Source organism: Peromyscus eremicus, chromosome 16_21 (assembly GCF_949786415.1).
Source record: "Peromyscus eremicus chromosome 16_21, PerEre_H2_v1, whole genome shotgun sequence".
Lineage (NCBI taxonomy): Eukaryota > Metazoa > Chordata > Mammalia > Rodentia > Cricetidae > Peromyscus > Peromyscus eremicus.
Genome location: NC_081432.1, coordinates 51,737,493 through 51,752,501, shown reverse-complemented (window position 1 = coordinate 51,752,501; position 15,009 = coordinate 51,737,493).

The window sequence follows — 15,009 nt, the reverse complement described above, 5'->3', positions numbered from 1 at the left end:
AGCATGGGTAACAGCTCACAGAAGCTGGGGAACCTGGAACACGCTGCACAGCCTGCAGGCAGATCAGCAGGCTGGAGAGGGTCCTTTCCGGGTGCCTCAGTTGGTCTGAAGCTCCTCCAGGCAGCTCGGCTGGTTTCTGCTTTCTTCCAGACAGCTACTTGGGGTCTCAGTCTTCTTTGCTGCTTGGGTTGTCTGAGCATGATTCTCAGTGTCTATTGCTTACCCTAGCGGTGGTGGGGGAGGGGGGGCGGCTTGTGAACATGGTCTGTTTCAGGAACTTCCTGAAGCTCTTTTGTGTTGTTTACCTTTCCGGTTAAGGAGCTTCCCTGCAGGATGAAATGTTTCCATCTCTGAGGAAACTGTTACACAACAAGAGAGGTTCAGTAGAGGAACTAGTAAGGACACCCCACGTTACTAAACGTTCCTTGTGGATTGCTCCTTAAATGCCCGATCACCAGTTTTCAACAGCTTACACCCGAAAGCACTGTTTACATGTGTGCTGGCTATTCAGATTTGACTTAAAGAATCATGAGATTAATTGCCACAGTTGTGTCAACAGCACACCTTAGAGATGCAGAACTGCCCATCATTCTGGAACATGATACCCAGCATGCCTCAGGAACTTTCTCCTCCCTGGTCAGGTCAAGAGCTGTCAACCATAAAGGGAAAAACTTCAGACACATGCAATTTTACCCCATCTCACAAAATGATATTTATTTATTTATTATTTTTGAGGCAGTTTGTTGCGATCGGGCCCAAGCTGACCTCAAACTCACAATCCTCTTGCCTAACCTCCCAAGTGCTGGGATGACAGGTGTGTACCGCCATGGCCAGCTTACAGGTACTTGTGACGCACTGTTTCCATAGCATGTAAATTCACTCCAGTGTGACATAGCTTTAAAAAAAAGTGAAAGGGCTGGAATTGGCGCAGGACACACCAGGGAATAAGAGACAAAGACAGGAGGTGGAGGACGAGAGAGAAGGGGAAAGGGACAAAGGACTGCCTCTGGGTAGGGAAGAGATAGATGTGGCCCATAGGCAAATGGCAGTTTATAAAGGGAAAAGAGGAAACCCTGTTTTAGGGTGAGTTGGTTCATTTTAATTGGGCATGTTAATTAAGAGCCAAAGGGGGGGCTTTTGAGAGCTGGACCTTGATAGTCGGTCTCAGGAGGAGGAAGTGGCCAAATAAGGGAACAGACCTGGGTGGCTAGCTTTAGGAATGTAATCTCACAGTTTAGAAATAAAGAAGGAAGGGAACAGGGGGTGGAGGGAGGGCAAAGCCTGCCAGAGCCATATCTGCCATGCTCAGGTCTACTAGAGCCCTTCAAAATGTAACTTAAAGAAGACAGACACATGAGGTGCTCATAAGCAAGGTAAAATCCATCCACATCTCTCAGAAGCCATGAATCCTGGGAGCTCCGTACATGTCATGTACCATAGTAAACATCTGCAGTAAATGCATCTGCATAAACAGATGCGGTAAACATCTGCCATAGTAATCTTGACATCCACTGCAGCAATGTTTTTTCTCCTCTGAGTCCCAAACCCAAACTCATTCTCTTCCTGTACCCAGAAGACCTTTCCCAACTAAGGAACCTTTTTGCCCAGTTATAAACCCTCCTCTCGGCCCCCAAGGTGCTTTAAGCCATGACAGCTGGAAGAGAGGGCTCAGGAGCAGAGTTACTAGCAGATGACAGGAACCTGAGAGAAGTGGTTATAGTACTGCTTCATCAGCAACAGTGGCTGAAGAACGTACTTAGGCACAAACGCACTGGGAAAATAGCCCGGGAGATAAGCACGGTGTAGTGGGTAGCTGTTCCAGCTTTTACCTGGAAGTACCACCCCCACTGAGGCTTCGGTAACCATCACACCTACAAGGCCAGGCCGAGACAGGAGCCCTTAAGACCCGAGATCCAGATGTGCCGACTCTCTTGGTTCCTGGATCCTGGATGCTGGAGGTAGACCGAGCAGAGTTCTCCAGAGAACACCGCTGGACTGTGCTACACCTTTCCTGGACCCTGGACCCTATCCCTTCACTTGTAAGTTACCCCACAAAATAAACCTCCCTTTTAACTACGTGGAGTTGCCTTAAATACTACAACCAATAGCACATCCTGCTCTTTGTAGAGAACTGAAGTTGGGTTCACAGCACTTACACTGGGTGGCTCAAAACTGGCTGTAATTCTCCGTTAGGGGTTTGACAGCATCTTCTGGCCTCCATGGGCACTGCATTCATGTGCGTGTGCGCACAGGTGTGCTCAGGAACCCACACACAAAAGTTAAAAATGAAATCTTTTTAAAATTCCTAAAGAATAAGAGTGTCTGGTATTGGCGGTGAAATGGTTACAGTATGCTGCTCCCTCCCATCCTCATTCTACAACTTCAGGCACTCAGGCACACCTAGCACATGCGGTCATGTCCAGTGAGGTTTTCAACAAGGCACCCAGGGAGCTCAAAGCAGAGACATCCTGTAGGAGGTGGACCATGAAAGCAGAATTGGATCACTGTGTCTTAAGAAACCGTGAGACAGGCAGGCAGGTTGGCTCCGCATCTGAAGGCCCTTGCTAACAAATGACAACCTGAGTGCACCCCCATCCGACACGGTTGAAGGAGAGAACTGACTCTTGAAAATTGTCCTCTGACCTTCACATGTGTGCTATAGCCTGAACATGTGCGTGCACACACACACACACACACACACACACACACACACACACACACACACTACACACATGAATTTATATATTCAGATAATTATAAGAAAAGAAGGAAGAAACCAGAGACTCCAAGGCAAGTAAGGTTCCTACAGAAATCCTCACGGGGATGGGGGAGGACAACCTGTCATGTATGTATCCAGTGGTTTCGGATCAATTTCAACATGGTAATCCAGCTGCCAGGTGCTATCATTTTCTGGCTGCCTTTTTAGACATTGAGCATAAATGTTAAGAATGCTTCATTATTGATCTGTGTCACAATGATTGAATCTTATGAGCTAGAGGTTTTTTGAAAACATAATTTTCTAAAATGTGTGTGTGTGTGTGTGTGTGTGTGTGTGTGTGTGTGTTTGCACACATATGCTGGTACCCCCAGAGGCCTGAAGGTGCCTTTGGTACCCCTGGAGCTGGAGTTATAGTTGGCTGTAAGCCACCCAACATGAGTTTCAGAGTGGAAGCCAAGTCCTCTGTAAGGGCAACAAGTGTTCTTAACTCTTGAGCTACCTCTCTGTCTCTAAGAGCAAAGTTTCTAAAGAAGGGCTAAGAAATTAAACTTCCCTTTCCTGGACGATGAGTTACTCCCTAGAAAAGCATATTTTTTAACAGCTGTCAAAAGTGATGCCTCAAAGAAAAAAGCATCACTTTCAGCAGAGCACAGAGATAAACCTTAACGGAGTTTCCTCCTGGAGTCCCACAGATCATACAACTGAGCAGATGGTCTCTTTCCCTGGTGTTGAGACCCAGCCAGAGAATTAAGACTGAAAGGCTTTGCAAATGCAAGGGGAAGATTGTCCTATAGATGTGAAACAGCTGCCCCCACAGCCACATAACTGTCCACTCAATCCTGCTGCCTTATCAACCTTTTGTTGGAAAAAATCAAAGACGCATGAAGCCATGGATTCCAAGCACTCCATGTATTGAGTATGATTGTCATTCAATGTTTATTTTTATGTACTTAACCTTGAACTTCTAGGGCAACAGCGAAGGTCATTTTGGAGGCCTACAATATAGGTCAGGCATCTTGGTTTTTGTTCGTGGAAGGAGCGCTCTACCAACACCGACTTCCTTCCCCTGAGGTTACTGTAAGAATTTGCCTATTTCAGGCAGATCTTGAGAGGCCAACTCGGGGTCCCAGAATGCTCTTCATCGTCTCCCACACAGAGCATACAGCACTCAACCTGAAACAGCATCCTTAGAACTGCTTTCTTTCAGAAGCTACCACATGGGTGAGTCAGAGACATTTCCCAGCCTGGGCTGCTGGCTGCTTTCAAAGATGTCACCCAACCAAACTGACCACTGGATGAAGAAAACCACCTGTAAGAAACAAGCAGCATTGAGTGCCTGCCTGAACACATGAACATGAGTTAGTATTCTGCACAAGGGACCAAGCGCAGAGATTACACATAGACGGAAAACGACTAATATTTCCAGAAGGATGTTCTTCTGGCCTGGAAACTGAATGCTTAAGTTAATCATAAATCCAAATTGAGGACGAATTACCTCAGCAAAAAAAAGTTTTCAAAGAAGATGGCTGGGGATATGGCTCAGTTGGTGGAGTGGTTGCCCTGGACGCACTCTCTAACACCACATGAAACCCAGTGTGATGTTGAACAGCTGTGATCCCAGCATGTAGGAGGTAGACACAGAAGTCAGAAGTTCAAGGTCATCTTTCTTACATAGCAAGTTCTAGACCAGCCTGCACTCCATTAGGAGGAGGAAGAGGTAACAATGGCACTTGGGTACACATAGCACTTTATTGGTTTCCTATGGGGCTGTTACCAATTACACAGCATACTATTCCCAAATAGTTCACTGGACCCAAATCCTTATCATTGGTGCCATGCTGCCTCCAGTCTTTGAGAACCATCATTTGTCTATGTTAGTGTCTGAAGCTGTAGTCAGGCTAGAGCACTTGCTTAGGAGTTGCAAGGCCCTGAGTTCAATCCCCAGCACTGAAGGACAAACAAAAAACAGTAATAAAATAAAATGAGTAACAGAGCTTCAGCTGTCCAGTCCCTTGCTGTGGTGCCTTCCTCCATCTTCAAAGCCAATTGTGTTACATCCTGTGCTGTCTTCAGATTTTCTTCTCTCTGTCGGTCATCCTGCCTGTCTCAAGGACACTGGCGGGCATATTTAGGACCCACACAGATAAGTCAGGATAACCTCTCAATATTAAAATCCTAATTATATCTGCAAGTCCTGTTTTTCTTATGTAGTAATATTCTCAGGTACACATTTTAGGGTATAGTTATCTTTGGGGACTATTTAGTGGGAATAACATAATCCATCATGCACAAATGCTCTTTAAAGAAGAAACCCATGCACACAGTGCTCTAACAAACTGAACACAATGGTGGAATTACCACCGTGTTCTAGAGGCACTGCAAGGCTGGCTAATAGAGCGCTAGTAAATAAAGCCCGAGGCTTGGCTGTCTCTGATTCAGGATTTCTGAAAGGCAAACCTTTTCTGTCTTGCATAAAAGTATCTTGAAACCTTTTTTTTTTTTTTTCCTGTAATGAGAAATCCACACATTTGGGTTCTTTAATCATGTAAATGCAAAATAGAGCATTGTGGGTAGCTGGGTCTCTGGGGATTCACCTGTTCTTTGCATAAGGTGTTCCCAAAGGTCATTTATCTTGTGGACAGAACTGCATTCCTACAAACTGTGCACTTTGTAACGATACCTTTTCACCTTTCAGTCTTTTGTACTGGTATACATTGTTACTTTTATTGCAGTACCAGTATGCACTGTGTGCATCTCAGTGTAGCTGTAGTGGTCAAAACCACCAAGATGTAACTGTACTGTGATCAATTCCTGGTGGATGATAGAACACACAATGTAACTGGAGGGCTGGGGTTATAGCTCAGTGGTGGAGCGCACCTGCCCAGAATACATTTAATTCCTAGAAACACACACACACACACACACACCACACACATACACAAACGCACACACAAACAGACCAGTTATAATCGAATTCATATTCATCTAAACTCACAACATTTAGGCAGAATGAACATTTAGAAATAACAAGTAAAAATGCTGGGCTAGAGGCTGGAGAGTTGGATCAGTGATTAAGAGCACACACTGCTCTTGCAGAGGATGGGAGCTTAGTTCCCAGAACCTGTTTCAGGGGAATCAGAGACACCTGTAACTCTAGCTCCAAGGGATCCAATGCCCCTGGCCTCCACAGGAACCTGCACTCATGTGCACATACCCATAAACAACACACATACACATGGTTAACAATAATAAAAATAAACCTTTTTTAAAAAAAATACTGGGATACTATACTAAAATAACTCTTCTATTGATGTGATTAATATTATTGTATGTTGAATCCACTAGAAATTTCCTTATGCAAAATCACTGTCACTTTTTGGTTTTACAAATCAGGAAATGTTCATCGGGACAGCCGTTCTTGGGAGCCTGTGAATAGGCTGGTTCTGTAATCACAAACCCACACCATTGCTAACCACTCAAAAAAAAAAAAAAAAAAAAAAAAAAAAAGATCTGGCATGCAAAAAAAAAAAAAAAAAAAAGAGGAATGGGAAGATCCTGTATTACACTGAGAACCTCTGTGGCCTCCCTGACCAACAACTCAGAGAGAGATATCCCATATCAGCCCCTGGGATTTTGTTTAATGACTCACAGCTGTTAGGTGCAGCATTAATTCAGTCATAAAGGCTACATCTTTCTGGCTCTCATATGTTTTAGTTGACTTACAGGGTAGGCGGTCTGCGTATGGCTTTTTCATGATCCCTTCCTTTGGTTAGCATTCCCTCCCTCCCCGTAACTCCCCATCTCTGTTCTCATCCCTGCTTAAGTGCTCCACCCTAGTATCTCCCCTCTCTGTTTCCATATCACATATGTTGTCTATTCCCCTCCCCTTGAACCATCCCCCACCCCAAACCAGTCTATTCTAGTTCCTGTCTTCCACAGGTATTCCAGGTTAAGCATGCAGATCTAAAGATTAAAAGCTAAGATTGACCCATGAGAGAGAACATGGCAGTGTTTGTCTTTCTGAGCCTGAGTTACCTTGCTCCGTATAATTTCTTCCAAGTTCATTCATTTACCTTAAATTTAAGCCGGGCGGTGGTGGCACACGCCTTTAATCCCAGCACTCGGGAGGCAGAGCCAGGCGGATCTCTGTGAGTTCGAGGCCAGCCTGGGCTACCAAGTGAGTCCCAGGAAAGGCACAAAGCTACACAGAGAAACCCTGTCTCGAAAAACCAAAAAAAAAAAAAAAAGCTCCATATATTTGGGGTTGGGGATTTAGCTCAAAAAAAAAAAAAAAAAAAAAGAATTGCATTTGTCTTTATGGATGAAGAAAATTCCACTGTGTGTGTGGAATAGACTGAGTCAGTTCCTTGGCTATTGTGGATAAGGCAACAATGAATACTATTGAGCAAAATCTCTGTAGTACGATCCAGAGTCCTTAGGGTATATGCCCGGGAGTGCTTAGCTATAGTAGCTCTGTTTCTAGTTGGTTTTTTTCTGTTGTTGTTGTTGTTGTTGTTTATGACCCCCCCCCCATTCTTACTTCTGCAGTGTCTACACCAGTTTTCATTCTCACAAACAGTGAATAAGAGTTCCTTTTCCCGCCGGGCGGTGGTGGTGCACGCCTTTAATCCCAGCACTCGGGAGGCAGAGCCAGGCGGATCTCTGTGAGTTCGAGGCCAGCCTGGGCTACCAAGTGAGTTCCAGGAAAGGCGCAAAGCTACACAGAGAAACCCTGTCTCGAAAAACAAAATAAAACAAAAAAAAAGAGTTCTTCTTCCCCCACATGCTCTCTAGCATTTGTTGCCACTTGATTTTTTTATGGTAGCCATCATGACTGGGATGAGATGGAATTGCAAAGTAGTTTAAATTGCATTTTCTCAATGGCCAAGATATTGAACACATATAAAATTGTTTATTAGTCATTTGTATGTCTTCCCTTGAGAATTCTCTGTTCAGACCCATGGACCATTATTTTTTAATTGGGTTGTTTGTTTTCTTGATGTTTAGTTGGGCTTTTGTTGGTGGTAGTTTGGTTTGGGTTTGGTTTTTGGATTTGTTTTTTAGGGGGCTTTTGTTTGTTCTTTCTGATTTTACATATTAATCTCCCATCGGAGATATAGCTGACTATGAATTTTTCGCCCATATGGTGTCTCTATGCTTGATTAACAGTTTCCATCTCTCTTTATTGTCCACCATTGCTGAAACCTTACTGCTGAAGACATGATACCGGAACTGAGATGGCAACTTTCTCCCTACTCGCCCGCTTTCGTACTACTGGGAGACGAAATGCAGGCTGCCAGGCAAGGAAAGGCATCAGTTGCCTTACCTAACTGAGAGCCCTACAACCACAATACCAACTTGCCAGACAAGATGTGCCCTCTGGCACAACAGTGGCACAGCCGGGACATGGACAACCAAGCACTCTCTGGTTTTGAGGCCCACTCCTCAAGAAACAATACATGCCTGATACTTGGTTAAAAACCCGTGGTTGAGGATGCTTTCAGCCCTATGGTAGATAAATTGACACAGTACCAAGCTGCCTTCCAAATATTTCTGTTTATACCCAAAGACCTATACTGCTTTCAGACTTAAGCAGAGGAACTTCTCTTCACAAATGACGTCAGCAAATGCAGAGATGAATGGCTGCTCCAGGTGCTGAGAATAAGTGACAGCTGAATGCTGAGCCTTCTAAATACCACCCCATCTAAGGCTCAGGAAACGATATAGAAGAGCGAGCAGAAGGAATGTATGAGTCAGAATGTCTTGGAAAAGAACTGTGAAATTCTGTCTCCTGGGAATGACGCATCAATGCAACGCGATGTCATAGGGGCAGCTGCTGCCTACAATGGCTCTGTACGTGACAGGGTCTGTCAACAGTGAAGAGAGATAGGAAGGGGGCTCCTGTGGCCCTGCCCCTCTCTACTGAAGTCTAGATAACTGACACATTCCGGAGGAGGGGCAGACATGTCTTCAGTTATAAAGCCACAAATGAGCTCACCATACTTGAAGGGACAGTTCCAAGCCCGTGGTCACTTAGTGGGGTACCAAACAAAAAGATGTGAATGTGGGAAAGGGACTTGTAGAGAGGATGAGATGGGGAATGGTGGTGGGAGGGAGGTAATAGAAAGTAAGGGAGATGGTGTTCAGAATAAAATACATGTGTTGATATATATTGCATACGTGTGTGTGTGTGTGTGTGTGTGTGTAGAAAAAAGAACAAGTTATTGGAGAAAGTGGGAAAGCTCATCCAGGGCTGCTCCCCCACCCCAGGGCTGCTTTCTCTGTACCCACGAAGTAGCAGGTGGGATGCCAGCAGACTGAAGAAGATGGGCGATGTCTCTAAGAGGTGCGAGGCTTCTGTTAGGCGCTGAGGAGGGCATATCAGACTGGCAGGCCTTGTGTAGTTAAGTGTCTAGTGGTGTGCTCTCGAGACTCGTGAGCTGTTACCGTCCGTGTCACCACATGTTCGAGGTTCTGGAGCACAGTTACTGACTAGAAACTCTATGACCCAAGTCTTGTTAGTTCCTTTGGGAGTAGTTAACTGTGTGCAATTAATTATTGGGATACATGAGACATCACTTTTCCTCAAGATCAGGAGGAGATAGCAAACAACTGCCTTTTCCCAGAGCACCTGAGGAGATTTAAAAAAAAAAAAAAAGCCAACATTCCTGTGGAGGACAGGGGGAGAGAACACTTTCTGGACCTCAGCCTTCCATCTGTTCATTGGCTCCAATCAGAGGCATCTTCTATGAATAAGCCAGTAGGAAGCCAGCATTTCTGGGCTCTGGAACCTCTAAAATTAATGTTTAAAAAAAAAAAAAAAACTCAAGCAAACAGAACAAGAGAGTTTACTTAGATCTTTCCCATACCCTGGATAGACAAACCCAGCCCTGAATATAAGCAACCCCCTTATCTGCAGAGTGAGGCTGCTTAATATTTCCTCCTTCACAAGATTATTGTGATGACTGAATGCATGGAGAGTTTAAAGATCATCCTATTGTGATGACCGAGCAAGCGTCAGCTTACATTACAAAGCATTCTGCTACTTCTAAAAACAACGGCGATCCTACTGTACAATGGGAATGATTGCATCATTGTTCCGCTCAATAAAATTCATTCCCATTTGACAATTGCGGCTCATTAGTAATTCACCCAAATCCTCAAACGCAAATAATGGCATTGAACAGATGTTAATAAGCTAAACAACATGGACCCAAAAGAAAATATTGATTTTTTTTATATACTTAATTCTATTTGGGGTTTATTTTCAAGCATGCGATCCTGAAGACGGGTGTCTCCATGCAGACGTCGTCAACAGCAAGAGACAGAAGCAAGCATTGGTTTCCTTAAGAGATTCTCACTTGGGGTTTCAGGTGACCACAGAAGGCAATCAGGCATTTGACAAGTGGTCTGCATGACATCTGGGGTTTCTGTCTTCTTAGGTGGTGAGAAACCGGGAGTGTGGTGTCAGCAGAACTTAGAATCTAGGGGAGCTCTTGATATTAAAAAAACAAAGTATTTTATGTGAGCATGGCATCCCCTCCTAGGGGACAGCTACAGTTGAACAGGATGAGCTCTGGCCTTCAGTACACTCCGGTGTACTCCAGGGCAGCCCTCCCACAGGGCTGCTTTCTCCATAGCCCTGAAGTAGCAAGTGCCATAACCCACTGAGCCATCTTGACAGCCCCACAGCCATGAGAATGTGGTTGTAAGACATGGTTATGGGACCTCTAGTGTTGTCACCACTACAAACAAGGTCTGGTCCTCACCCTCGGGACATACAAAGGGCTGTGGTATGTCAACCATGAACAGCACAAAAGGAAACCACAGAAGTAAGCCAGCAGACTCCAAAGTCTATGGATTTTGTGACAACTCATAACCCCACCTTGGTTTAATTCATTGATTCACTTAACAACTTGGACAACAAGAATTACAATCCACACACCTTGCAATACTGGTAGCCGCCTGGAGTAGCTGGGAACTACTCTGAATGTTTTACATTTAATACATCTTTAATGGGTCTCCCAACTTCAGTGGGAGATACTATTCTCACCCAGTTTATAGTTAAGAAAACCGAGACAAAAAGAAGTAACATGTCCAAGGCAAGCTGTTGATGTGGAAACACATGTACACAGAATTTTAACATGCAATATAGTGAGAGAGGACAAAGAGTCTCTTCTGTCTGTATTATAACTTGTTTTAAAATAACTACAATAGCTATAAGCATTGTCTATTTTTTTATTTTAATTTTTTTGAGAATTTCATGCATGGGTATTTACTATATTTACACCATTTCCAGCCCTCTGCTTCCCCTCTCAAAACCTGTTGAGTCCACTTAGTGTTGCTCCCATGTACATCATTCAGAGATGACTGATAGGCTGGACCTATCAGAGGGGCTCATCTGGAGAAATCAGTTCTCCCTCAGTAGTAGTCATGGTAGGGCTTCATCTAGGGCTAGGCCTTGTGCAATTTTCTCTATTCATATTGTCGGGTCCACGAGTGTTGTTATGCAGACCTTGTTGAATTTCATGGATGCTCCTCCCCTGCTTTGTCTAGAAAGATAGAACGCTGTAGCAGCATCTTGGTCCTCTGGCTCTTACAACATGACTTATCCCTCTTCTCGATAGAGATTTCATTGTAGATGTATTGGCTGGAACTTACATTCCCACAGTTACCTGTTCTCTGCAGTTTGACCAGTTGTGGACCTCTAGAATAGTCTCTAGCTGCTGCAAAAAGAAGCTTCTTTGATGGTGGGGTGAGAGCTTATCTGTGAGTATAAGGATAAGTATTTAGAATATAGTTAGAAATTATATTGGTTTAGGAAAAGTGATGGGAATAGACTTTCTTCAAGGGTCCATGATCTCTCCAGCCATAGGTAGTTGAATAGGTTTATAATACTTGGCATAATTACCCCCTGTTTAGCTGGCCTTAAGCCCAATAGACAGTTATTAGTTGCTCCCAAGAGGAAAAAGCTACTATTGGAACATTCAGAATATCTTGCTGAGCTGGTCATAGTTGTGGTTTATAAGCTTTATAGCTAGATAGAGCTGTTGATTGGTTTTGTTTGTTGATTTTCCTATTGACCACTAATATAGCACCTTCCTGTCCTCTGAGACTTAGTTCTCAAGGAGGGGACTTACAGGTCAGCTCCATCTCGGTTCCTCCAAGCCCAGTGTCCAAAGTGTGTGAGCTCCTCAGCAATGGGGTCTCAACTCCATGTTCTGGAAGACCCGAGGGCAATGGCATCTGTCTAGATTGCTTTGGGGGTCTCTTGAACACCCCTGATCCACAACTCAAAAGGAGACTCCCCATGCCTGACACTGGAGTTTTGTTAGGTAGTCTATGTCTCTTGGGGAAGCATTATCACCTCATGTGTAATTCTATTTAAAAGATTCTCTCTCTCTCTCTCTCTCTCTCTCTCTCTCTCTCTCTCTCTCTCTCTCTCTCTCTCTTTCTGTGTGTGTGTGTGTGTGTGTGTGTGTGTGTGTGTGTGTGTGTGTGTGTGTATAACAAGATATCATATGTATGTTTAAGGAAATTTAGTTAGTTAGTTAGTTAGTTAGTTAGTTAGTTAGTTAGTTTTTCAAGACAGGGTTTCCCTGTGTAGCTTTGTGCCTTTTTTTGGAACTCACTTGGTAACCCAGGCCGGCCTAGAACTCACAGAGATCCGCCTGGCTCTGCCTCCCAAGTGCTGGGATTAAAGGCATGCACCACCACCACCCGGCAAGGAAATTTATAAGAAAAGTTCTCTGTGAGTTTTCCAAACATCCTTGGTGTTATCTTCTCTTCCCCCTTCTCCTTCTCTATTGCCCTCCCTCTCCCCTCAAAATCCCTCTGCCATTGTTTATCCCATTTCCGTGGTACCTGTGTCCTACTGCCTCCTCTTCCTCTCCCTCCTCTCCCCATGGTCCCTTTCCACTTCCCTAGCCCTGCAGTCACACAGGTTACACACTCAAATCTAAAGATTCAGAGCTAGTATCTGCAGCTAAGAGAGGACATGCGCCATTTCTCTTTCTGGGTCTGGATTCCCTTGCTCAGCGTATTTTCCAGTTCCACCTATTTCCCTGAGAATTTCGTGATTTCATTTCTTCCTTTACAGACAAATAGACTCTATTGTGGACATATATCAGATGTTCACACTCATTCGTCGATTGAAGGACATTTAGGCTGTTTCCATTTCCTAGCTATTGGGAACAGAGCAGAAACAAACACTGCTGAGCAAGTGTCTCTGTAGTAGGATGCCGGGAACTTTAGGTGTATGCCAAGGATTGGCATAGCTCAGTAGTATGTCACAGTTATAGACTTAGTTGTAGCCTAAGAATTTCTCTTTATAAATAGTTGTTACCAAGTGCTGGGATCAAATGTGTACGCCACCATGGCCCAGTTGCCAGGTACTGTCTGAAGCACCTTGACCAATTACCTTATTCTTTCTCTCTACCAGGCCAGAGGTGGGGGGGTTTGGGGGGGAGGTTCAAGGGGGAGGTGCTGGAGCGATGGCTCAGAAGTTAAGCTCTTGCTGCTTGCACAAGACCAGGTTCAATTCCCAGCACCCACATGAAGCAGCTCACAGCTACCTATACCTCCATCACTCAAGCACCAGGGGCTCTGACACCCACTTCTGGACTCCATGGGCACTGCACTGACATGCACAAACCCACACACATACATAATTTTAAAAACTAAAACATCTTATTAGAAACTCTATGAGGCTGGTACTGACAGCATGCTCCTCTTACAACCGAGAAAAGGCAAGCGGAGCAAGTCTGAGTAACTTGTTCAAATCACTAGTAATCAGCATGAAGCAGTAAGACCCAGAACAAGCATCTTACCCAGGCGTCTGGCTCCAGCATCCTTGCACTCAGCCGTCATGCGGTGGTCTCTGATATTGCTATGACGTTTGCACAGCATAAAGGAAGAAGCAAATATTTTCCATGTGAAAACCCCTTAATGCACAATCATAGTCATTCTCTGTCTTAGTCTTAATTTTAAAATAGTCTTCTTCATTATTGAGCAAAACGCAAAACTGATCCCCACTAACGAGTAAGGCTATCACAACTCGTAAAATGTACATTTATCCACTGGGTCACATATCACTCCTGAAATGTATTGTTTCTTATCCAAATTACACCCACAGAGTAGATTACAATGAACTTTGACGTTAGGTACAAGGGGTACATTTGCTTTTGTTATTTATTGTTTTTAGGACAATGGCATGGTTGCGGGGGGGAGAGGGGCATTATTTTTCCTCTCAGCTGAGACCTTCATAAGTAACTAAAAATAAGCAACTATGTGTGGGATAGGAATGCAGCTCAGTTGCTGCCTAGCATGCAGGAAGCCCAGTAAAACTGAGTGTGGTGCTCCACACCTGTAATCCCAGCACTCGGGAGGTAGATGCCAGAGGATCAGAAGTCCAAGCCTTTGGACAGCTTGGTCTGTAGGAGACATTGGAGAGGGGGCGGCAAATAAGCAAAGCCTGGAGGGAGGGAAGAAAAGGAAAGGACAGAAATAGCTATGTGCTTTCAAGTTTCTATGTGGAAATCTCCCCACACACTATGACGGAAACTCTCTATTCAAAAACCTAAGCCATTCAACTCAGTCTGTATCTTCAGGGAAAATATGGAGGGACTTCTGCCTCTCAGACGGCTTGGCAAAGCCGATGACCACAGCATCCTCATTCTGCTCCGTGGTGTCTCACATCACCTGAGCAAGCAGGTGCACCCAGCCATTCCTTTCTTGTCCATCTGTGCTGAAGAATCCGAGAACTCACGGGTGCAGTGTGCCACCTCCTGAGTAGAAGAGGGTGTGCAGTTTCAGCTTTAGCCGCAAGCCAAGAAGGCAAGCTTGCTCAGCCTCTGGAGGCTCAGTGAGCAATGTGTTTGGAGACACAGGATGTGGTACTTCTGTATCCTCTCTCACAGCCAATGCAAATCCATACAGAGAAGTGGCTGGCATGGATCTTGTCATGTTATCACGGATAACATGATAACTGACATGTTATCAGATACACTCTGGTAATACTGGAAAACCAAAATGCAACGGTGTTAAACTTGGAGCCTGTGAACCTGTTCCTGCTAGTAACTGCTTGAGTGACCTTGAACAAGTCACCTAATTCCTCCAGGCTACATTCATAAATGGGCAAGTGAACCAGGGGCTATAGTGGTCTATTTGGCCCTCACCATGAGACTGCCATCAAGAGGAACCTCTCTCCAGTCTTTAACTGAGCCTCAGAATTCAGATTGTTTTTTACATCACCAGAGCTATCTTGGGAAACGTTGCCAGGCTTCTGTCAT